Source organism: Mesocricetus auratus, unplaced genomic scaffold (genome assembly GCF_017639785.1).
Source record: "Mesocricetus auratus isolate SY011 unplaced genomic scaffold, BCM_Maur_2.0 Super-Scaffold_2245, whole genome shotgun sequence".
NCBI classification, from domain to species: domain Eukaryota; kingdom Metazoa; phylum Chordata; class Mammalia; order Rodentia; family Cricetidae; genus Mesocricetus; species Mesocricetus auratus.
Genome location: NW_024429180.1, coordinates 2,182,830 through 2,198,583, shown reverse-complemented (window position 1 = coordinate 2,198,583; position 15,754 = coordinate 2,182,830). Strand labels below are relative to the sequence as shown.

General features: G+C 44.3%; 1 protein-coding gene and 1 long non-coding RNA gene across 2 annotated transcripts in view; one reads left to right on the top strand and one right to left on the bottom strand.

Annotated features, from left to right (window-relative positions):
• Clybl (citramalyl-CoA lyase) overlaps positions 1-15,754 on the top strand; it is a 226,801-nt gene that overhangs the window by 42,911 nt on the left and 168,136 nt on the right. The gene's annotated exons all lie outside the window — the stretch shown is intronic.
• LOC110342702 lies at positions 7,885-15,602 on the bottom strand. The gene is made up of 2 exons (XR_002384852.2): positions 15,493-15,602; positions 7,885-8,845 (listed from the first exon to the last, which is right to left on the bottom strand). It is a non-coding gene; the product is annotated as an uncharacterized LOC110342702 (long non-coding RNA).

Genomic DNA, 15,754 nt, shown 5'->3' with positions numbered 1-15,754 from the left:
TGCCATATTTCCTGCTACTTTTCCCTTCACCTTTTCCTGCTGTTGAGGGGGGGGGCTGTTAGCTCACGTCCCTTGGCAATAATAGGTCATTTCTGGGTCCGTCCCCCTCCCCACCCCCTCCCCCCCCAGCTCCTCCTGTACCAGTGTTGCCACCAAGACCTAGGGATGAAAGCCTTGGACAGTGACTATCCCCTCCCCCCTCTCTCTTTTCCAACACCCGGTCGTTCTATCCCAGAAATGTCATTTCTTTAAGAGAGCCCTACAAGCATCCACCTTCAGGGGCCATCCTGCTGCCAACAGGAGTGTGAACTAGAGAAGTCCTTCCAGGCACCCCCCCCAAAAAAACTTCTCCATTTGAGGGTCCTGGGCCCACCTCCCCCCTTTGCCAGGGCCTCAGGAATGCTGACTTCCCTGGACTTCCTTCCCCAGGATCACCTTCAGGCCTTTTCTTTAACTGCTCCTTTTGGAACTGCAGAGTTGGGTGGCCAGGCCTTCCCACTGTGCACCCAGTCAGCCTGCAGCAGAGGCTGCAGGCAGGGCAGGGAGAGAAGAGGTGGGGAGGTAGGAGGAAGACACGGGGAAATGGTTGAGTCAGCCCCTGGAGAGTCTCAGTGGAAGGTCTGATGTGCCTTGTTGATAAGAGAGGGGGAGAAGAAAAATAATACTCCCTCCCCCAAATCAAACATTAGGAGCCCTCCAAACGCAAGCCCCCTCTTCCCGGCTGCATTTTGTCCCTGGGACTGTGGGTGTCACCCTGCTTCTTTTCTTTTGCCCTTTGAGGTTTTTTTTTTTTTTTTTTTTTTTTTGCAATTCGAGGACTTGGTAAAGCCTATTAATTTTTCAGGCAAAACAGATCAAGGGAAGTCTTTGATGCGGCTGTTCCCTCATTTAGTATTCAAAGGTAAAGAACCTACCCCCTTCCTCTTCGCTTTTGACATAATTAAAAGAGATTCCCCTCCCTCCCCCCCCCAGTGGCTACAAAAAAGAAAAAGAAAAAAAGTCACTAGTATTTTTTTTTTAAGTAAAAGTTCTCACTTTTCATATCAAGTCTGTTTGGGGACCCTTCCTTAAATGTAGCCAGCATTCATGTAGTTTGCATGCTGTTTACCTTGCATTTTAATCTTGGCAGATAGGGATTATACTGGACTTTTCCCATCCTCTGATTGCACTAATGTACATGTGTGTATATTACATATATGATTATAATATTATGTATTATACATATTATATGTTCACATATATCTGATAGTGCCATTAGAAAATTGAAGTTGCCTCGGACACCCTAACTTCCTGGCCCTTGGTTACCATTTGATTTTACACTGGAGTGTCCTAAAGTCCCATGAAGTGGGGGCTCTCACAGGTCCATCTGCCGCCTTTAACCTCCAATTGTGACCCGAAAGGCCCCAGCAAGGCCTTTTGTCTTCTTATCTGTATTTTCCTGCTCACTGGGGAAGGGCCTTAGGTTTCACTACATATGCAAAGAGCCTGGCTTGAATTGTTTACACCCCCCTGTCTTGCTTCTTGTGGGTGTCCCCTTTCCCATTGTTTTGGTTGCTGAGGTTGGCAAAAGTAATTTTCTTTTCGGATGCCAGGGCTACCGTGCTCTCTTCTTCTTTGGCCCTGTCCCCAAAACACCTCAGAATAGTGTTTAAAAATCCATGCATAGGGCTGAATCGGTTGCACATTCATGATGGTTTTATTTTCCTATCTAGAGGTAAGGTGACATTTTAAAGGTGCTGTGCCTGTGTAGCCAGCAGAAGCCGATTAAAACTGCCAGCATTCTATCCGAAACCTGTTTGGTGGCATAAATAATTGACATTGGGAAATACAGCTGTCTGGGCAGGGCCTGCCTACTGCACAGGCCAGCATAGCAGCATTGCCCCCCCCCCCCGTAAGCCCCCGGAAACTGCTCTGGCCACCCTGTCACCTGGGTTTAAAAACTCGATAATAAGGCCTCCGAGTACAGACACATTTTAAAAAGAGTCTCTTTGGCCTGCGGAGAGGGAGGAGAGAGTAACATTACAGGTGTTTGAGAGAAAGAAGGCCAATCCCAGACTCCTCGTGAGGCAGGTGGGGAATGGAGTAAATCGAGGCATTTCGCCGAAGCATCCGGCTTTAAAAAAAAAAAATGATGTGATTAAAAAGGACATCTGAGAACAATTTGACGCAGTTGTTATAGCAACTGAAATACTCGGATTGAAATGTGTGTATCTAAAACATGAAGGATGGTGGGGGGCCGGAGAGGCGAGGGCAGCGTTGTTTTTGGGAAAGGCAGTGGGCTAGAGGTAGCTAAATATTATTTTTGTCCTGGTCTTCCTCCAGGATAACTGCCTCAGTTTCCACTTCTAAAAAACTTGTGATTATTGCTTTCACAAGGTCACCGGAGTCCCTTGGCCTGGTACCAGCTCCTGCTCATTGGCCCTCAGACCTGTGGGGAATACAATCGCCAAATTGTGTGTGATGCGGGAACTGCTTTTGGAGTGGCCTCCAAATTCACCCTTGGGTTTATACCCCTGTGTTCTCTTATTAATGTCTTTGTGAACAGTCTTCTCGTCTTCACATTTTGTCTCCTCCAGGCCTAACACGCTGCTGGCCACCTACCAACAGCGGTACTCACAAACAGTTCAAATACTTAAATATTCCTTGGCTTTTTCTTTCTTTTTTTTTAAAACTCTCTTTCTGAAAGCTATATAACTCTTTTCTGTGACTGGACTTTGAATTTATTGTTTAAAAAATTGATGTTTTTAATTTTCCTCTGCAGTGCTGGCAAGAGTATTAAGTGATCGTTGCTTTAAATCATGGGCTGCATAAAATTAACACATACGTGTAACTGTATATTCTGCTGTGTTTAAAGCCTTGAGTGCAATCCCAAAAACCCCTGCTCAGTCTTTAAATTTGAGATTCTTACAATGTTACAAATATCTCTCCCAATGCATTGTGGGCTTTTGTGGTAGTTTTCTTCTTTTTTTCTTTTTATAATAAATGAGTTGGTAGTTTACAATCAATTGTAAATTTACTAGATAGAAAACATTTGTTTCCACATCAAAACTCAAATGAAACAATTTCTCCTTAAATGATATTTATTGTTAAATGTTGAGTATCAAGCTGGGCCTCTTACTTTTTAGGCACAAACATTTTGTTTTGTTGGACAGTCTCAGTTCCTAATGTTGAGCAAAGAAAAAAAGTTTTTTTTTTTTGTTTTGTTATTTTGTTTTTAAAGGAGCAAGCCTTGGATTAGGAACTTCTTTAATGGATTGCTTCCTGATTCTTTAATTCTGAGATCAAAAGACTTTTTTGTTGTTTTTGTTTGTTTGTTTCCTAGCAGAATTAACTGCCCTTAATCTGTCAGGCCAAATATTCATTTTTAAACATTCTATCAAACCTGTCATCCTGTGTTGCCCATGCTCCTCAGTCATTTCATTTTGATATATAACTTCTTGATTCTGAACACCTGCAACCCAAGGACAACATGACCAAAATAATCAAATAAAAGAGAGTTCCGGGAGTCAAGGACTTTGTACACATTTTCAGTCACAAGTCTTCCTTTTTTTTTTCTTTCTGTCTTTCTTTCTTTGGCCTTTTCATTTTAAGGACTCTGTTTCTTTCTTTCTTGGTATGATTTCGAGTCTTCCGAAGTGGATACTATTTTATTTCAGGTGGGTCGTTTAATAGTTTGTTGGTGTTTTCAAGGTCTCTAAAACAAAGTCTGATGTGTTAACAGTCTTATTAACGATGTTAAAATAGAATTGACAGCTTGTGGATGCCGCCAGAGCACAATAGTTGGGCAGCCTCCCCTGCCCCCTTATAAACGGTGCCCCCCCCACCCCCGCTGTTTTCCCTTTGTTTCAGACCCAATCAGCAAACTAAACTTTTGTGGAGCAAGGAGGCCGTTCAAGTGTTTCCGAGACAGCTGAAGGGAGGAGCTAGTGTGGAATTTATTGGGAGACCAATCAGTGCTGGGGGGAGAATGACCCCAAATTGGGAAGAAGGGCTTTGCTGGTCTGCGTGGCTCCCTGACCTCTCCTGGCGGGTTTGTTCTCATAAAAGCGTTTTGTTCTGGTTGTGTTGTGTTTCCTAAAAGCCCCCCCCCCACCAAAAAAAAAGTTTGAGAGGTTCTGGATTATGGAATGCCTGACCCAGCACAGATATAACTGTGTTGTATGATTTTCAAGGACCTCGACTAGGTGTGAACATTCAGTTTTTTTTTTTAAGAAGTCTTATGTGGGCTCTCAATAGTTTAAAATGCTTATTTTTTTAAAAAAGGAATACAATTAATTTTATCAATTCTTTTGAACCAAAATAGCTTCCAGCTTTCTTCCGGTGTCTTGGGAATTACTGGGGTCACAGAACTGGCTTGGCTGTATGTCCCTCCTTCTTCTATTTGGATTCATTTGCAACTTTACAGAAATAGAAGTGTCGTCCAGTTCATTAAAACATTGTCCTTTCCAGACAATAGTCACAGTAAGACAAAGATTTTTTTTTTAAAGAAAAAGCCGACTTTTTTCATCAGCATTGCTAGTAACAAGTTTGACAGGCCATCTTATTTTGAAATACGGATCTATTTAATGCCATCATCTGATTTAACAATGTATGAAGTACAGCACAGGAGTTTGGGTAAGGGTTAAGGAGACACTGTTAAGTTTTTGGTTTTTGTTTTTTTCAGGTTGCATGGGATGTTTCTTTGTTCATTCATTTGCCTTGTGTTTTTCTTTCTTTTTTTTTTTTTTTCAGTGTGCATTCTTGCTTATTTTTCCTTTTCAACGGGCTACTGGTCAATGACTTCAAATACAGTACTAAGACCTAAGGTGGTACCGTGTAGGTACAAAGAAAAAAAATGTTGGGCAGCACACAGGAAACCGAGCATTTTCTTTAGATCTAGGACCCATAAAATTACTCGGGTACCCCGAAATAAAAATCATTTGTCAGGGAACACACTAGCTCTCCCCTTCTCTTAGCTCATATTGAGTTACTTAGGCAAAACCCCAAGGGGAATACTCTCTCCTACTTTGTAAGCCCTAAAAAATATGCACCATTGATCGGACAACGTATGAAAGCGGAGCAAAAGAGTCGTCGTTTGATGCCAGCCACACGCACGGGTGTAAATAATACCGTTTTCCAGTTGGCATCCTTGAGCGAGTGCTGCGTGATTAGGGGGCATTTTACCTGAGCAAGGAAGGAACGACTCCTCCGCGGTAGCTTCTCCCCGGATCGCTACCGCTTTGTGACTTTCCTGCAGCCATGGCTGCCCCACACTCCAACCCAAGGCCCAGTGTGTCCTCACATTCCGCTGCTGGGCCACAGACCCAGCTCACGGCCAGCGCCAGCGTAACTGACCTCCTCTTTCCTCGGGTGCCCACTGAGAGAGGCTGTGCTGCTGGGGATACGCCTAGGGACGCTGCCAGCATCAATACTGTGTCCACCTGATGGAAGTGCCTGGCGTGTGTCTGGGTGACTTGGGGACACCAAGAAAGCCGAAAGGATTAGCCACAAACAAAGAAAGCCTGTCACCTTTGTGCAGAAGCCAGCTGGCCACCCCTTTCAGAGACACCCTGACCAGCCCCGTTTTTCTCTAACATTTAGCCAAGCTGCAATGCAAAGCGTTGCAGGCCTGAATAGGTTAGGGAAGGAGCCAGGAGCATGAAGAAGGAGCCATTCCTTTTTTATTGCAGGTGACATAGGGAGGGACAAAAAACAAAACAAAACAAAACAAAAAAACAAAAACCCCACAAATGTAAAGAAACTTTAATAACCAGTACAAGTTCACTCTTCAGGGATGTCTTGAATAGCCTTGGTCCTTCTAAAGCCCCTCTTGATTTACTTCCTAACCTTAAAGAGGAAAGAAAAAGTCTATGGCCCCAACATTTGCTTTAGTTAAGTGACCTAAGTGGATTGTAACTCTTTTGGCCACTGGCATTTAAGATAAATCAATGTCCTATATGTGAGTAAGATGTCTCTGTGGCTCTGGGGTCAGTTGCCCTAGACAAGAGTTTTCCTGTCTTCCTAAGAGCTCTGGGTGGATTGCCCAGAGTAGATCTGTGGGGAAAAAAAAGTTTTCTGAGCAATTTTAATGTTTGCTCTTTTGCATTTGAAAATCTGCAGAGATGATCTCTCTTTGGGATCATATGGTGCCCTGAGGTTGGTACTTCAAATCCATCTGTGAAATGCCACTTTAAAAAAAAATCCATAAAATCATGCTTCTTTGTTTCATCAAATAAGGGAGAACTGGAGAAAGAATTTGGCCATGGGGGGTTGAGGGGTGCCCATTGAGACAGGGTTTCTCTGTGTAGCCCTGGCTGTCCTGGAATTTACTCTGTAGACCAGGCTGGCCTTGAACTCAGAAATCCACCTGTCTCTGCCTCTGCTGGGATTAAAGGCCGCGCCTGGATGTCACCCTGTTTTTCAGTACTCATCCTATGGGAATGTTAAGTGATAGTTGTGATCGCTGAAGATAGCTCAGTACTTCAATCACTTCAGCCTGCCTTTTTAAGACACTGTTATGCATAATCTTAGGAAGGATTCTCCAGTAGGATTTATTGGCTTGGTTTTAAAGGTAAAAGAAATGATAAATGCCTGTGTTCCTCATGTAGCATAGTGTGGCCATTTAAAAAAAAAACTGTCTGTGACTTATATGTTAGCAAATTCACCTGATATGCAAAATGGTTAAAGGGTGTGACTGTGAGCCTAAGGAAGTCTAGACTGTACATGGTGCCTATAAAAGATGGCAGAAATTAATAATGCAGTAAGGTGATAACGGGCACTCTCTCTTTTGGTACCTAATTGCACCCAGTCTTGGTTTTATGATAGCTTAGCATCTACGTGTTTGCAAAACACTGTAATGTGTCATATAACTGTAGCATAACCGTAAAATAGGAAAATTACCCCTTCTGTATTTTATGGGCAAAAATTCTAATCGTCATATCGTAGCGGAATGATGTTTTCCAGTCAAGGGATAGTCTGGTTAAAATAGGTTTCTTTTAGAATGTCTTGAAATACATAAAAAATGTATTTGTTCATTTTTTTGCAGAATCTATTAATGGTATAGATCGATGGGCTTCCTTGTGACATTTTCCTGTGGATACATAATGTGCTCTGGTTACACTTCTCCTGTTCTATTACCCTTTAGCCTTCATATATTTCTTTTAAAAACAATTTGTTAAAGAAAAAAAAAAGACCCCAAACATATACTGTTGGGGTGGCCATGGTATATGTTTAGAATCTCTCTCTTTTTTTTTTTTTTTTGCCACCCTTTCAGACACAGAACCTTGCTATTGGGCACAGGGAAATCCAAATGATGTTTCTAGAAGTTGTTTTACAGCCTATGCAGGCAGGGAAGGGCTCCCAAGTGGCAGAAGACCAGAAAGGGAAAAGACCCCCTCTGTTCAAAGAAAGAACAGAAGTGATAAAAAAAAATGTTTCTTAGCCGGGCGGTGGTGGCGCACGCCTTTAATCCCGGAACTCGGGAGGCAGAGGCAGGCGGATCTCTGTGAGTTCGAGACCAGCCTGGACTACCAAGCGAGTTCCAGGACAGCCTCCAAAGCCACAGAGAAACCCTGTCTCGAAAAACCAAAAAAAAAAAACCAACAACAAAACAAAACAAAAAAATGTTTCTTACAAGTAAACTGCCTGGTGTTTCTTAAGCATTTTCTACAATAATATTTTCCTTAAAATATCTTAATTGAGGGATGCAGAGGAAGGAGGATTAACAAAAGAAAAAAGATCCTGCTTTGTGAGATGTACTATCTTATCAATATAGTTTTCTATGGGGACAAAAACAACAACAACCACAAAAACCACAAAATGAACTTTCACAGGATAACCCTAAGAAACATCTCCCCATATGGTCCCAAATGTTTACAAAAATATACCGGTGGAAATAACCATTTTGTGAAAAGAAATCTGTTTGGAATTGCCACTGTAAGAGTTCGGCCGAGCTTCGTTTCTGTCAGGTATTGGGATAATCAAGTGTACATTTTTTCATTCAGGGAGTTTAGAGGAGGCATTGTTCTATGTCCATAGAATAATGTTTTCTTTAAACAACTCTAACATCAAAATGGCCAAACTGTCGGACGGATGCATGTTAGATAAAACAGATGGGATTCTCAGATCGCACGCCGTTCAGCCGTTTGATGGAATTCGCGCCACCCTGACCAGTGAGCCCAGATGGCGCTTAAATCTGTCACTCTTTAACGACCCTACTGTTTTTTAAAAATATTTTTATATTGAGCTCATTCAGTTTAATCTGAGAGATTAATCATTTCCAAGATCTGTCCGGGGAGGGCCTGACTGAGGGCTTACTCCTGCCAGAACCAAAGTAGGAAGGATGTCACAGGACTGGCCTACCCGGTAGAAGAGTCCCGGATGGAAGCCCCTGGTGGGTTTTGGACTTTGGGACATTCAGGGGACAGCAGGGTTGAGAAGCCCACCCGGGGAGCAGTCGCAGTGGGGCTGAGGGACAAGGGGGGGGGGAAGGACATTTGGGAAAGGCCCTGGGGGGTGGAGATGAACACCGACTTGTCCAGAAAAGTCATCGCTGTTGCCAACCTTCGCGTTCTGCAAGGGGTCTGGTGCTGGCTGTGGCCGTGGCGGGACGGCCCTCATGGCAGAGGGATGACTCAGGGGGAGCGCCACCTGGAGCACACCCCCAGATGGATGAGCCTCTCTGAGGTGGTTCTAGAAACAATCCGGCTTTACGCTGGAACGCTCGGCCAGTCTCATAGAAGGGTTCCTACCCTCTTTTTTCCTTTTGAGACAGTGATTTGGGCCGTGAGGTATTGGCCAGAGTTTGCTTCCAAAGTCCCTTGTCTCACATACGTTTGCAAAGTTGCTCGCAGTTGCTCCATCCCTGCTGGGATTAGAAAGGGGGAAAACGAATGTTTTTTCATTATGCAGTTGTGATTTTTTTTTACCCCCTGCATTTGCATCTGATGTAGCATGTGTTAAAATATGGTACAGAATTTGCAGCGCCAATGTGCAAATTTTCATTACCACTAAAAGGCTACCAGCGATGGTCATACATTCACAGAACTAAGGAGGCCCTGCTGCCTTTAAAGATGATCCTGGCTGTGTTTGTGCGTGCTGAGATAGCATTGCTGCAGGTCATGTGACTGCTGCTTCTAACCAGGAAATCTCCTAGAGGGATGCTGGTATGGCTGGGGTCCAAATGTCCTATGCCCCACTGAGTTTGTGCCCACTGAACTCGGGTTGGAATTCTGTTTTAGGATAGAGTTTCTTTCTGAGCAAGCCCTCATGAAGACCGTGAGAAGCAAGCTGTGTTGGGAGCTGTATCTTGGAGAGTCTTGGGGCTCTTGGGGACTCAAGGTTCAAAATCATTGTATGATGGCACATGGCTATAATCTCAGCACTCAGAAGTCAGGGATAGAAGGATTGACACTAGTTCAAGGTCATCCTAGTAGCCAAGGATACACGGCGAGACCCTGTTTTACAGATAGGCGTGGATCTGTCTGAGCAGAACATTGAGCCCTTAGTACGTTGATCTTAATCATGGAACAGCATGGGTTGCAACAACATTCAGGTTGTGGAAGTCACAGATGGCATGGTGGTCCTGCCTCAGAATGCTGAGCCTATCCACACAGAGCTCTACCTAAGGAAGAATGGAAAAGCTACCCACCATCTTCTGCAGCTTAGGGTTTGATAGTAATTAGAGAGATAGGATTCTAGATGTGTGCTGGCTTCAGTTTACCAAGTAAAATAGGGCAATTTATGGGAAGCAGCTAATGGGGTCCACATTAAATATTATCTTGGTGGGGCCGAGGGGAGGGCTCAGTCAGCAAAATCTATGTAAACTTGAGACTCTTAAGTTTGATCTGCAGCACCCACAGACAGGAGAAGCACAGCCTTGTATACCTGTGACCTAGCACCCAGGGTGTGGAGACAGAAGAGTCCAGGGACTTGCTGGCCAGCTTCAGTGAGAGACCCTGCCTCAAAAAAATAAGGTTGAAGCTGGGCATGGTGGCACACACCTTTAATCCCAGTACTTGAGAGGCTGGGGCAGATGGATCCTTGTAAACTCAAGGGCAGCTTGGTCTAAATAGTGAGATCCAGGACAGCCGGAGCTTCTTAGTGAGACCCTAGATTTTTTTGGTCGGGTGGGGTGGGGAGAGGTTGAAAGTGATTGAGGAAGATACCCAACATCAACCTCTTCTGGGACACACACACACACACACACACACACACACACACACACATGCACACATATATACAGACACACATACACATAAATACACACACATACACACAAATATAAACACACAAATACACACACACATGCACACATATGTACCACACACACATATACACACACACATACACATAAGTACACACACATATACACAATCTTGATGTAGTCATATAACATATTTGGTAATATTTTAAAAGATACTACCTTTTTTTTACTATATTACATATTCCTATAGTTATAATAAATGTTCTCTTTTAGATGATTTTTTTACAGATTATTTATTCTACTTATATAATTTCCCCTAAAAACTAAAATCTTTGTAATATTTCTGTTGGTAAATGGTCTGTTTTGAAACAGAAGGAGCTGGTATAGATATGAAGTTGTGGCTGGGCATTGGTGGCGCACGCCTTTAATCCCAGCACTTGGGAGGCAGAGGCAGGCGGATCTCTGTGAGTTCGAGGCCAGCCTGGTATACAGAGCTAGTTCCAGAACAGTCTCCAAAATAATACAGAGAAACCCTGTCTCGAAAAACCAAAAAAAAAAAAAAAAAAAAGATATGAAGTTGTGGTTGTTGATTTATAAATGTAGGCAGAAGGGTTCTGTAGTCATACAGGAAATAAGCTTGTACCCATTACTGTCCATTATAGAAAATGAACAAAAATAAACCTTCACCGTTGATACCTTCCTCACTGTATAAACTTATGAATGGGACCCATAAAGAAATAGAGGAGCTAGAGCCAAGCTGTCTGTTGCTTGTATCTAAACTTCTCTGTAAGGATGAGTACAGGGCAGGGAACCCACCCTGGATCCACGATGTAGTTGGTGGTGGCCTGGTCAGGTCCACAGGGCTGGAGCCACTCCAGGACACGGGATTGGTTAAGGTTATCAAAGGCAAAGGCCATGGTAAGTTGGATAAGACATCAAAACAGGTGAAGAGGTCAGAAGTTAGGTTCAGAGTAACCAGGGCTTTAGGGTAGGGCAAGATGGTGTCGGCTGCTCTGCCACCGAGCCACGTCCAGACTGGCAATAGGGGCTGAGCTAAGGATTTGGAGTGAACTTGGTTGTAGTTTGAAACTGAAACATAGTTACTCAAGGTTTGGTGGTGAGCAGGTTGGGTTTAGGAAGTGATTGGATCATGAGGGCTCTGACCATGGGTTGGCCCGTTTGTAGTTCATCACTTGTTGACATTGTAGCAAGTTCATGGAAACAAAGACCCAGGCCTGGCTGAAGGCAATAAAGAGGGACCAGGAAGACGCTTACTTGGCCCTAAGCCTATTGTCTTGACCTTGATCCCTGGAGCCCACAGGGTAGAAGGAAAGCACTGGTTCCTGGCAGGTCATCTTCTGGGTTCTACATGCACACCATGACACACAACACACATGCACACTCACACACTCATGCACACACACATGCACACAGACACATACAGGTGCGCGCACACACACACTCATTCATGCACACACAACACACACACACACACACACACACACACACACACAGGGACTCTCTCTAAATATATGGAAGAAGTGAAGGGATACCTTGTTGCTAGCCTTTTCCATACTATCTGTCAGCTGTGAGGTGAGCTACCTTATTTTACCACATACTCCATCCAGTGGTGTTCTGCAATGGGGTCCACTGCCTCTGGGCTGCAATCTCTGAAACCATGAGCTAAAACTAATGCTATTTTAAGTTAGCTATGAAAGGAGCATGGGTGCCGAGATAAATTTTTCTTTTCCCAAGTCAGGGTTCCTCTGTGTAGCCTTGGCTGTCCTAGAACTCAATCTGAGTCCAGGCTGGCCTTGAACTCACAGAGAGATCTGCTTGCCTCTGCCTCCTGAGTTAGTGCTGAGATTATAGGTGTGACCCACCACCGCACTGAGATGCTTCCCTCCCTCCTCCCATCCCTCCATCTCTACTCATTTGTAAAATTTCCACAACCTCTTTTCTTTAAAGATTTATTTATTATGTATGCAGTGATGTATTCCTGCAGACCATAAGAGGGTACTAGATCTCATCACAGATGGTTGTGAGCCACCATGTAGTTGCTGGGAATTGAACTTAGGACCTCTGGGAGAGCAGCCAGTGCTCTTAAACTCTGAGCCATCTCTCCAGCCCCAAAAACCTCTTTCCATAGTCTTGTTTTAAGAAACATTGGGAACTGGGCACACAGGAGGCTGAGGCAAGAGAATCATGAGTTCAAGACCAGTTTGGAAAACTTAGTGAGACCCTACTTTAAAAAAAGTAAATCAGGGCTGGAGAGATGGTGCAGTGGTTAAGAGCACTGGCTGCTCTTCCAGAGGACCCAGGTTCAATTCCCAGCACCCACATGGCAGCTAACAACTGTCTATAATTCCAAAATCTTGACGCCCTCACACAGACATACATTAGACAAAACCCTAATGCAAATAAAAATGAATAAATAATTTTAAAACAAGTAAATCAGTAGAGATAGGGATCCATCTCTTACAAATGCTGGGTGTTACCTGGTGGTGGCTCACATCTTTAATCCCAGCACTTGGGAGGCAGAGGCAGGCGGATCTCTATGAGTCCACAGAGCAAGTTCCAGGACAGCCAGAGATACACAGAGAAACCCTGTCTCAAAAAACAAAAACAAAAAACCAGAAAAAAGAAAAACAACAACAAAACAAAAAACAAAAATGCTGGGTACTCCTAGACGTATCCTTTTTAAAGGATCATATTGAGTTGGGTTGCAATGTCAATTCATTGTTTCATTTTCTTCACTATGAATGGTTTTCTGATTTATTCAGAGATAGTTCTAGTTGTGTGGATAATTGGAAGCTCCTTTTCATTCACTGCAAAGTTCTGGATTTTTAGCTAACAGCTGTCACAACTGAGATGCATACATACTCCATACTGTGTGCACTACACTTTTCACAAGTAGCAACAGGGCCATTTACATCGGCAAGGCTAGTCTGGGCTGAATCGTCTGTCGGGTTTCCATAAGGGTATTTTTTTTTTTTTTTGGTTTTTAGGAGACAGGGTTTCTCTGTATTGTTTCGGAGGCTATCGGTCCAGCCCGGCCTCGAACTCACTGAGATCCGCCTGCCTCTGCCTCCCGAGTGCTGGGATTAAAGGCGTGCTCCACCACCGCCCGGCTCCATAAGGGTATTTTTTTTTCCTTTGCATTTTCTAGTGTTAAGTCTAGAAAGCGTTAGAGACTTCCACGCGTGCAAATGATGCCTAAGAGATGTTCGCTGTCCTGTTTGTTCAGTGGTGGAATGGTTATCTAGCACGCACGAAGCCTCGGCAAAAATGAGGGTCACTCTCCTGGTCTTTGCATCTCTTCCTGAAACACAAACTGCTTACAGTTTTCTAGACACATGCGCTAAAGACAGGCATTGTTAGCCCCATTGTAACAGGGGTTAAAAGTCTGCCATGGCTGCACATTCCCCCACCTGGTCAAACTAAACACAGGGATGTTTCTACTAGCGGCTTTGGAGAATCCTGTGCTTTGGTTTTAGTCAAACAACAGCAGTAACAAATATAAACATGGGTTAATGCAAAATTAACCCTCAGATGTCAGCTAAACCACGTTCTACCATTCTGTCCCTAACCCTACCTGTGAGAACACAGGTATGTCCTCTGAACATAGTAGGTCCCTGTCATGGGCTACTGGATCATGCTTATTCCCCTTGTCCCATTCTTCAAAGAGCAAGCCAAAATTACCAGAAAATATGACTGCCCCACTATGTGTGTGTGTGTGTGTGTGTGTGTGTGTGTGTTTTGTGAATTGCTGAAAGCAAGGTGGTCATAGCCATCATAATGGGCTGTACAGATAAAGTGATTTTTGTGATGGTATGACTTGTGCGGACCTTTGGTACTGGCTAATCAATCGCGGTGCTTCCAGGCATGTAATAGATGAGAGGCCCACTGGGTTTTGTTTGTCTGTGTAAGCACAGGAACCCTCGAACAAATGAAAGAAAAAGGCTACATTGGATTGCGGCAAAAGGGAATCTTGACTCGTGAACCAATTTCCAGACGTGAGCCAGTTTGCAGACCCAGAGCCGCTTGAATGAAGGGACAGCCAGGCTGTCATGAAGAAGGACTTGGTTAAAAATACCTAAGGGAGCCGGGCGTTGGTGGCACACGCCTTTAGTCCCAGCACTTGGGAGGCAGAGGCAGGTGGATCCCTGTGAGTTCGAGGCCAGCCTGGTCTACAGAGCTAGTTCCAGGGCAGTCTCCAAAACAATACAGAGAAACCCTGTCTCAGAAAAAAAACCAAAACAAACAAAAAATACCTAAGGGTTTTACTGTTAGCCTTTCCTTAGCGCTTCCCCAGAGGGACCCACAGCCTTTTACAAGTGTCCTGTGCCCTGGGGGAAAGGCAACAGTTGGACTTTCTGTTGGAAACTAGCTCTGAATCGATGCTGAATCCGGGAGACGCCGCCCCCCGGGAAACACTGTGGCGTCCAGTTTAAGTATGGTCTTGTGGAAGTCAGGGGATTAATGGAGTTTGAAGTCGGACACAGTAGGTCCAAGCTCGTCCTGGGGTTACTCCCCAGTGCCAGCATGTATAATTGGGATAGATGTACTCAGAAGTTGGCAGAATCCTCACATTGGTTCTCTGAACTGTGGTGTGAGGGCTGTTGTGATTGGAAAGGCTAAGTAGAAGCCTTTAAAGCTACCTCTGTAGTGAATGGAAAACAGTATCTCTCCAGTTGATGGTGGCTCACACCTTTAATCCCAGCATTCAGGAGGCAGAGGCAGGCGGATCTCTGTGAGTTCAAAGCCAGCCCGATCCACAAAATGAGTTCCAGGACAGACAGGGCTACAAGAGAAACCCTGTCTCAAAAAACAAAACAAAACAAACAAAAAACGGTAGTGCATCCCTAGAAGAAATACAGAATGGGTAGTAGAGGGAGTTAGTTATAGATGCTAGATAAGGCCACATGACCAGTTGCAGAAACGAAGGTGATGATTGACATGGATGTTTCCGTCAAATATTTTTTAAGAATGTGTTAGTACAGATATGTGATTTTTTCCCCCACGATTTCTTGTTTTGTTTTTTGAGACAGGGTTTCTCCATGTAGCTTTGACCATCGTGGAACTCACTCTGTAGACCAGGCTGGCCTCGCAATCACAGAGATCCGCCTGCCTCTGCCTTCAGAGTGCTGGGTTTAAAGGCGTGTGCCACCAACGCCCGGCTCCCCTCGATTTCTTTATCATCCGATTGCAGGCAGGTTTTCCCTGTCCCACCAGCCAGCTACCAGATAAAAAACACAGAAACTTATTAATTATGAAAGCCAGGTCAATAGCCTAGGCTTGTTACCTACCGGCTCTTACAACTTAAATTAACCCGTGTTTCCTTATCTGTGCTCCACCGTGTGTCAGTATTGTGTTTCAGCGTGGCATGTTCATTTCCTGCTTCCTCTGCTTCTCGATGTTGGCCCCGCCCTCCTTCCCAGCATGCTCCCAGTTTGGCCCTCCTGCTTAACCTCTTCCTGCCCAGCTGTTGGCCAGTCAGCTCTTCATTAACAAGGAGAGCAACACATCCTCACAGCCTACAAAAGGATTACTCCACAGCAATCGGGTCCT